The sequence below is a fragment of the Phoca vitulina genome, unplaced genomic scaffold (assembly GCF_004348235.1).
Source record: "Phoca vitulina isolate PV1807 unplaced genomic scaffold, GSC_HSeal_1.0 scaffold4, whole genome shotgun sequence".
NCBI classification, from domain to species: domain Eukaryota; kingdom Metazoa; phylum Chordata; class Mammalia; order Carnivora; family Phocidae; genus Phoca; species Phoca vitulina.
In genome coordinates this window covers 16,192,288-16,202,157 of record NW_022589707.1, presented here as the reverse complement: position 1 = coordinate 16,202,157, position 9,870 = coordinate 16,192,288, and positions in this window count along the sequence as shown.

Sequence of the window (9,870 nt, the reverse complement as noted above, 5' to 3'; positions counted from 1 at the left end):
TTGGCCTGGCCGGAGAAAGACTCGAAAAAAATCCCTACCGCGCTGGAGAGAGCGAGTCGCGAGTTCTCTCCCCGCCCCCAGTTTCTTCTAAACGAGCCTTCTGCTCCTGGGAGGGCGCCTTTCCAGCAGCCGCCTGGGGCCCCAGCCAATGTTTAGCTCCAGCTAGTAACACAACGGAAAGAAAAAAATTAAATCATCACAAATAAAAAAATTAAAAGTAAGGGCCTTTTATTCTGAGAGAAGAGTAAGAAAAGCGCGCTTTCTCTGTGTCGAAGACACATTTTATAAAGCATTTTATACTTTTCCTTCTCATGCTGACGCGGACCATCATTTGGGTTAGGACTTGGGGTGACGCACTTTCCCGGTTCCCTGGCTTTGAGGAGCTCACCTGGCAAGGGGCTCGTTTGGGGCCTCTTGGAATAAGAGAACAGGAATGGTGGTCCGCAGAACCAGGGTTCAAATCCAGACTGCTTAACTCCAAACTACACTTTTACTTACGTCTTAGGGTATCTAGCCTTCTGGGCTTAGACAAAAGGGTCAGGAATTTCTGCCCAAGTCCCGGGCCTTAAAGGGCCGCTGGCAAAAGTGCAGAAGCTTATATTGCAGTTCATCGTTCCTAGCTAGATTCATTCTTCAGTGTCTCTGGTTCTCAGTTTCTCAAGCTTTCTTTCTCTTCGGCCTGATGCTGGGAGAGAAAATGCCCCAATTTTTAAAATGGTTTCTTACTGGTATTTCATGTTTCATTGTGATTTGCTCCCTGGATTTCAGTTTCTAATAACCCTAGTCTCAAACATGTGGTGGGGTTAACGCCGGTATCTTAGAATAGCTATCAAATCTAGGCCTCAGAGCTGGGTGAATGGAAGAAAATTCTTGGGGCTGCGGAAATCAGGCCAGATCGACAGAAGTGTGGAGAAAGGCCTGAAGGAAGGTGAAAATCTGGCCGGGGTGAGGTGGCAAGAAAGGTACTGCTAATTCTCTGGGCCTCAAACCCTACTACGTAAACAGGGACTTTGAGTCCAAGAGTGCAGATTTTGCAGAATGTTCAATGAAATTCTGATCCCCTCTGAATTTGTTTTCTATTGCTGCTGTACCAAATTACCTCAAATTTAAAACATACGAATTTGTTATCTTATAGTTTTGAAAGTCAGAAATCTCAAATGGGTCTCACTGGTCTAAAATCAAGGTGTCATCAGAGCTGAGTTCCTTCTGAGGGCTCTAGAGGATCCATTTAACAACTTCTAGAGGCTGTTTGTTTGCCTGGCCCCTGTTTTCATCTTTAAAATACATCAACCTCTGCTTCTATGGTCACATCTTCTTTTTCTCAGACTCTGACTCTCCTATGTCCCTCTGATTATATTGAGCCTACCCAGGTTATCCAGAATAATCTTCCAATTTTAAGAGTCTTAATTTAACCACATCTATAAGGTTCCTTTTACCGTGTAAGGTAATAAACACACAGGTTCCAGGAATGAGGACATGGACATTTTGGGGTGGTCGTTATTCAGCCTATGATACCCCCTTCCCACTCTCATGCATCTCTTAAGGTGAGGGAATCCTAGGAAGAGCTTGAGGTGGGCGTTGTCTGGCCTTGGTTCTAAAAATTACCTAACATTTATTGAGTGTTTACTGTGTGCCAGGCACACATTTATTGCAAGTTTAATATGAGGGTCCTTTAATATGCTATTTTCTGCCATGTTCTCATCCCAAAAGAGAAGATACCTAAACAGGGTCAGGGTCCAGTTTCAAAAAGGGGACACACAAACCTTCTACCAGAAGAGTTCCCCTGGGCCATTACTCTAAAGAGGTCAGGAACATGTTGTAAACCATACTCTCTCCCCACAAAAAATAAGTTAAGAGTAATTAGATATTCCAAATTGCCATAGATAAAACACTTAGAGAAGGAGATAAAGTGGCGAGTAACCATGCTCTAGAATTTATATTGGAAGTTAAGCCTCTAGAGTCTTCTCACTACCACGCCAGGAACCTGGTAAATCAGTCAGATGAATGGAATAGCATAGATACTCCAGAAGCATTTTCAACCATCTGTACTCACTGACTAATAAATACAGTGATGAGAGGAAGGGGTGATCACTAATAATGTTAGGACAAGTAGGTTACGGTGTGAGAAAGAAGCAACTGAGATTCATCTATCACATACACTAGATTGCATTCTAGAGGGTAAAATAACTATTTTAAAACAAAAGAAAGAAAAAAATAAAAATTGGAATATCATATTGATCCCAGCTGTAGGGAGCTAGAGTGGACAGCTTTTCAGTGCACCTGCCCAGCCCACAGTGGTTCTTCCTTCTTTGGAAATAGGTCCCCTACCCCTCAAGCCATAGGGGTGAATCTTAAGGAGCCATATTTGTACTGTAAGACATGGTCTCCCAGACAGAGCTAACCGGATCAGTCTTAGGCACTGTATTACTTTCCAAAGATCCACAAACTGGGTGGCTTAAAACAACAGAAACTTATTGTCTCACAGTTCTGGAGGCCAGAACTTAAAATCAAGGTGTTGGTAGGGCCATGCTCCCCCTGGCATCTCTAGGGGAGGATCTTTTCTTGCCTCTTCCAGTTTCTGGTTAAGCTTCCAGAGCCTTAACCTTGGTTGGCATTCCTTGGTTTGTGGCAGCTTAATTGCAACCTCTGCCTCCATCTTCACGTGGCAATCTTCCCTCTGTGACTGTGTTCCAATTTTCTCTTCTTATAAAGACACCAATCGTGCTGGAATAAGGGCCCATCCTATTCCAGTATGACCGCATCTTAACTAATTACATCTGCAATGACCCTATTTCCAAGTGAAGTCACATTCTGAGGTACTGAGGGGGTTAGGTTACTCAGGGGGTTAGGGCTCCCCTTTTAGAGAGGAGGAACGAGAAACACTATTCAACCTGTAACAGGCACCTAGTCCAAACCGTGCCAGACTTCCTTTCCTGCGATTTGGAATTGAGAACGAGATTCTAGTCACAGCCTGAGCTGACTGGTCTGGTGAAGAAAGAGAAGAAAATGGAAACTGAGTCTCAGCCTTCTTACACTTTATGAACTAAGTAGCAGAGAAAGTCTATTTACAGAAAGAGAAGAATGAAACAGATGGGGGGTGGGGAGACAGAGAAAAAAAAGGGGCAGAGGAAGGACGCTCCGGGTGGCAGCTTTCACTACGGTCCTACAACCTTTCTGCAGTTTCACTGCTGCCCCGCCTTGGGTTCCCTGAGACACCGTAGGCTTCCCGAAAAGCTTGGTTTGTTTGCTTAAGGAAACTCAACTTGGTTTCTGTTGCTTACAAAGCTAATAGAAAAGCTATAATCAGAATAAGATACCCTATTAGTTTTCCTTGCTGCTGTAACAACCTATCACAAACTTAGTGCTTAAAACAACACAAATTTATTATCATACAGTTCTGTAAATCAGAAACCTGGTACAGGTCTCACTGGGCTAAAAATCAGAGTGTTGGCAGGGCTGCATTCCTTTCCGGAGGTGCCAGGGGAGAATCTGTTTCCTTGACTTCTCCAGCTTCTTGAAGCCCCTTCTTCCATCTTAAAAGTCAGCAACACCATTTGTCTGGTTCTCTACAGCCAGAAAAGTTTTCTTCCTTTTAAGGACTCAAGTGATTGGATTGGACCCACCTGCATAACACAAGCTAATCTCCCCACCTCAAGGTCCTTAACTTTAATCACATCCATCTGCAGAGTCCCTTTTGCCATGCAAGGTGTCATATTCACAGGTTCAGGGATTCGAATGTGAACATTTTTTAGGACCCATTATTCTGCCTTCCACAGATGCATAACAAAATATGTCATGACCATCTGTAATAAGATGGCTGAGAGTTTAATGGTCTTTCTTTGTACTGTTTTTCTTGTAAGATTGTTTCATTTTATTTGAACCACTCATTCTGAAGCTTTGGCCTCCTAAAGCTCTTTTTGAGGAACACAGGGTCAACTCTGTCAGATTCAAGGACCTTTATTTAGCTGCCTTCTCATAGCTGAAGGTTTAACTATCCCGGAAAGACACTGAATGAGGACATATTCCCAAAAGACCTGATTGGAGCCAGGAAGGAGTAAACAGAATGGCATCAAATTGCTTATTCCCCACTAGAGAATTGCATGTATTGAAATGTTATTACTGAGGAAAAGACAATTGAAATTTCTCTGAACAGAGAGTCTGGGGTGAATACCTTGATAAAGGTGTTGTTTCTGGCAGAGGGCTGTAAAGGCCAATTTACTTATAGACACAATAAAGGAAATGTACATCCACAGGAAGGCAGGTAGACTCGTGTAGTCAACAAAGACAAATGGGCCAGGTGCCATTGTAGGACTGGGCATACAGTGGAAAACACAAGTTCCTGCCTTCCCAACTCTACTGAAGGATATAGATTTATACAAAATATGTTATATCTTATGTCAGGGAGAGAGACAGGCTATGGAGAAAAATAAAGCAGGATATGAGGGTAGAGAGTGAAGGAAGAGGTGCTGTTTTGGATGAGGCAGTTTTAAAATACCTCAAATTTAAAAAGAACATTATTTTTGGAAACAATTATAGACTCACAGGAGGTTGCAAAGAAACATACAGAGAAGTCCCATGCGCTTTTCCCTCATCCCCCCGAATGTTAGCATTTTATGAAATTATAGCACAGTATCAAAACCAAGAAAGCAACATTAGTGCAACCCATAGGGCTTGTTCAGATTTCACCAGTTACACATGCGCTCATTTGAGTATGTGTGCATAATTCTAGGTAATTTTAACATATGTATAGTCTTGCATAATCATCACTACGATCAAGGTACTGACCTACGTATACGAATTATACTCAATAAAGCTATTACAAAGAAATACTTAACTGTGCCATCATCACAAGACACATCAGTTACCTCTTTGGGGCCACATACATCCCTCTCCACCATCACTAATCCCTGGCGATCACTAATCTGTTCTCCATCTCTATCATTATGTTATTTCATGCGACATAAATGGAATCATGCAGTAGGTATCCTTTTGAGATTGGGTTTTTTCACTCAGTGTCACTCCCTTGAGATTCATCCAAGTGACACGTATCAATAGTTCTTTCCTTTTTATTTCTGAGTAGTGTTCCATGGTATGGATGTACCACAGTTTGTTTAATCATTCACCCTTATAAGATGCTTGGTTAGTTTCCAATTTTGAGCTATTATGAATAAAACTGCTACGAACATTTGTGTACAAGTTCCTGCGTAAAAATAAGTCTTTGTTTCTCTTGGCTAAATGCCCAGGAGTGTGATTGCGGGCTTGTATGGTAAGTGTATGTACGGTTTTTCCAGAGACTGACAAACTGTTTTCCAGAGGAGCTGTATCATTTTATATTCCCCAGCAATGTATGAGTGATCCAGTTTCTCCACAGCCTTGCCAACATTTGGTGTTAATCACAGTTTTTCATTTTAGCCATTTTGATAAGTATGTTGTGATATCTCATTGTGGTTTAATTTGCATTCCTCTAATGACTAATGTTGAATATTTTTTCATGTATTTATTTGCCACCAATATATTCTCTTTGGTGAACTGTCTGTGCATGTCTTGCTCATTTTCTAATTGGATTGTTGGTTTTTTTAATGCTGAGTTTTGAGAGTTTTTAAAAATATATTCCAGGGGCTCCTGGGTGGCTCAGTCAGTTAAGCGTCTGCCTTTGGCTCAAGTCATGATCCCGGGGTCCTGGGATCAAGCCCCATGTTGGGCTCTCTACTCAACGGGGAGCCTGCTTCACCCTCACCCTCTGCCGGCTGCTCCCCCTGCTCATGCGTGCACTCTCTCTCTTTGTCAAATAAATAAATAAAATATTTTTAAAAATAAATAATAAATTAATAAAATATATTCCAGACATTAGACCTTTGTCAGATATGTGATTTGCAAATATTTTCTCCCGGTCTGTAGTCTGTAATTTGTCTTCTCATTCTCTTAACAGTGTCATTTTCAGCACAAAGTTTTAAATTCTGATGAAGTCCAATTTATCAGTTTTTTCTCTTATTGGTCATTCTTTTGGTGTTAAGTCTAAGAACTCTTTGCCTACTCACAGGTCCTGAAAATTTTCTCTGTGTTCTTCCCTAGAAGTTTTATAGTTTTACATTTATATTTAAGTCTATGATTCCTTTTGAGTTAATTTTTGTATAAGGTGTGAAGTGTACATTGAGTTTCATATTCTTTCTTATGGATGTCTAATTGCTCTGGTACCATTTATTGTAAAGATTATCCCTCCTCCATTGATTTTTTTTTTTTTTGCTTCTTTGACAAATTCAATTGGGCATATTTGTGGGCTTGTTTCTGAGATCTCTATCTGTTCCATTGGTGAATGTGTCTATCTTTCCACCAATATCACCCTGTCATGATTACTGTAGCCCTATAGTAAGCCTGAATATCAAGAAATGGTTTCTCCCACTTCATTCTTGTTTTCCAAAAGTTGTTTTGGCTAATCTAGAGCCTTTCACTTTCCACATAAATTTTAGAATAAGCTTGTCTATGTCTAATACAGAAACTTGCCGAGATTTTGATTAAAATTATGTTGAACCTAGAGGTTTAGGGCATCAGTTTAGGGGAAAATGACGTCTTTATTATACTGAAGCTTCCCATCCATGAACAGTGTGTCTCTTTAAGGATTTAAGTTGTCTTTTATTTCTTTCATAAGCATTTTATAATTTTCATCATACAGAGCCTATACTTATTTTTGTCAGATTTATACTTAAGTATTTTATTTTCTTTGGAGCGATTTATAAGGCATGTCTTCTTCAGGGGGAATAGTTGAATAGAGACCCGAGTGCAACAAGAACATGGAGTGAGCTCATGCTCATAGTGCAAAGGTCTTGAGACAGGAGCTTGCTTGGTGTACATAAAGAATGACAAGGAGAACAGCATGTTTGAGGTGGACTGAGCTAGAAAAAGAGTAGTAGCAAATAAGATCCAGGTTGTCAGGGGTTGACAGGGCCTTGGTGAAGTCATGATGAGACTATAGAATTTTACTCTAAATGTGATGAGGTGCCATCAGAGAGTTTTGAACACAGAGATGATATAGCCCAATTGATATTTTAGAAGGACTGTCCTGGCACTGGAAAATAGGCTGTAGGAAGGTAAGGGGAAACAGGAAGCTGTATTAGGAAGCTCTTGGAGTGGCCCAGGTGACAGAGGCTGGTAGCGCAGACCAGGTTGGCAGCTGTGGAGGTGATGAGGAATAGTTGGAGTCCAGACATATTTCGAAGGTGTAGGTGAGAGGACTGGGTATGAGAAGTTAGAGAAAGGGAAGAGTTGAGGATGACTCTAAGGTTCTTGGCCAGTGCAGCTGGCTAAACAGTGGTGCCATCTACTGAGAAGAGGAAAACTTCATTCTTTTTTTTTTTTTTTAAGATTTTATTTATTTATTTGTCAGAGACAGAGAAAGAGAACAAGCAGGGGGAGCGGCAGGCAGAGGGAGAAGCAGGCCCCCTGCTGAGCAAGGAGCCCGAGGCAGGACTTGATTCCAGGACCCTGGGAGCATGACCTGAGCTGAAGGCAGACGCTTAACCAACTGAGCCACCCAGGTGTCCCTGGAAAACTTCATTCTTTAGCATAAAAACAAAAATTGTGTACTGTCCAGAAAAGACCTAAAACCTGCTATCCCAGTGCGCAGTCCCAGACCAGCCACATATCTGCAATGTTGGCTACTAGTTGGACTTCCAGAAACTACTGAAATGGCACCATAGGAAGGATGTTGGAGAGGAAAGAAGGGAAATGAAACCAATAGTTATTAAGCACATAAGGACCAAGATTTGTCATGCTGCTTCACATTAATATTCATTAGTTTCCCTATAGCTAAATAGTAATATGCTTTTTTTGTCTTTTCTTTTTTAATTGCTGTAATATATATATATATATATATATATATATATATATAAACATAATAGTTATCATTTTACCCATTGTAAGTTCATACTTCAGTGGCATTAAATATATTTACAATGTTGTATTACCATCACCACTATCTAGATCCAAAATGTTTTCATCATCCCTACCAAAAATTCTGTAGTAAACCTAGTAAACCATATTCTACTTTCTGTCTCTATGAATTTGCCTATCCTAAGTGGCTCATATAAGTGGAGTCATTCACTCTTTGTCCTTTTGTGTCTGGCTTATTTCACTTAGCATATAGTTTTCAAGGTTAATCCATGTTATACCATATATCAAAATTTTATTCATTTTTATAGTGGAATAATATTCCATTGCATGCATATACCATATTTTGTTTATCCATTCATCTGTTAATGGACACTTGGGTTGTTTCCACCTTTTGGCTATTGTGACTAGTGTTGTTGTAAATATTGGTGTATAAGTATCTGTTTGACTTCCTGCTGTCAGTTCTTTTGGACATATACCTAGAAGTGGAATTGCTGGGTCATATGGCAATTCTATGTTTAGCCTTTGAGAAAACCATGAAACTTTTCCATAGCAGTTGCACCATTTTCTGTCCCCACCAGCAAAGCACAAGGGTTCCCATTTCTCCCTGTTCTTGTCAACACTTGTTATCATCTGTGTGTGTATGTGTGTTTTATTAGCCATCCTAGTATAGTAACTGCAAAGTAATATCTCATTGTGGTTTTGCATTTCTCTAATGACTAATTATGTTGAGCATCTTTTCATGTGCTTATTGGCCATCTGTAGATCTTCCTTGGAGAAATGTCTATTCGAGTCTTTGCCCCTTTTTAAATTAGGTTTTGTTGTTGCTGTTGTTGTTGTTGTTGTTGAGATTTAGGCGTGCTTTATGTATCCTGGATATTAATCCCTTATTAGATATATGATTTGCAAGTATTTTCTCCCATTCTATAGGTTGTTGTTTGTTTGTTTGTCTTTGCTTTTCTGATAGTATCCCTTAATGCACAGAAGTTCTTCATTTCGATGAAGTCCAATTTATCTATGTTTTCTTTTATTGCCTCTGCTTTTGGTGTTCTACCCATGAAATTGGTGCCAAATCCAATGTCATGCAAATTTTCTCCAATGTCTTTTTCTGAGAGATTTATAGTTTTAGCTCTTAAATATAGACTTTGATCCATTTTGAGTTAATTTTTATACAGTGTGTACAACTCCATTCTTTTGCATATAAATATCCAGTTTTCCCATCACTGTTTGTTGAAAAAACTGTCCTTTCCCGATTGAATAGTTTTGGCACCCTTGTAGAAAATCAATTGACCATATAAGTGAGGGTTGGTTTTTAGGCTCCCTATTCTATTCTATTGGCTGTCTTTATGTCAGTACTATACTGTTTTAATTACTGCAGCTGAGTAGTAAGTTTCAAAGTTGGGAAGTGTAAGTCTTCCAATCTTATTAATCCTTTTCAAGATTGTTTTGGCTATTCAGAGGCCCTTGCAATTCTGTATGTACTTAAAGATCAGTTTTTCCATTTCTGTGAAAAAGGTTATTGGAATTTTAATAAGGAGTGCGTTGAATCTATAGATCGCTTTGGGCAGTATTGACATCTTCCTATCCATGAACACAGAATGTCTTTCCATTTATTTAGGTCTTCTTTAATTTCTTCAAGCAATGTTGTGTAGTTTTTTTTTTTTAATTTTTTTATTGTTATGGGTATTTACCCCAAAGATACAAAACTAGGGATCAGAAAGGGTACGTGCACCCCGATGTTTATAGCAGCAATGTCCACAATAGCCAAACTGTGGAAAGAGCCAAGATGTCCATCGACAGATGAATGGATAAAGAAGATGTGGTATATATATACAATGGAATATTATGCAGCCATCAAAAGGAATGAGATCTTGCCATTTGCAACGACGTGGATGGAACTGGAGGGTATTATGCTGAGCGAAATAAGTCAATCAGAGAAAGACATGTATCATATGACCTGACTGATATGAGGAATTCTTAATCTCA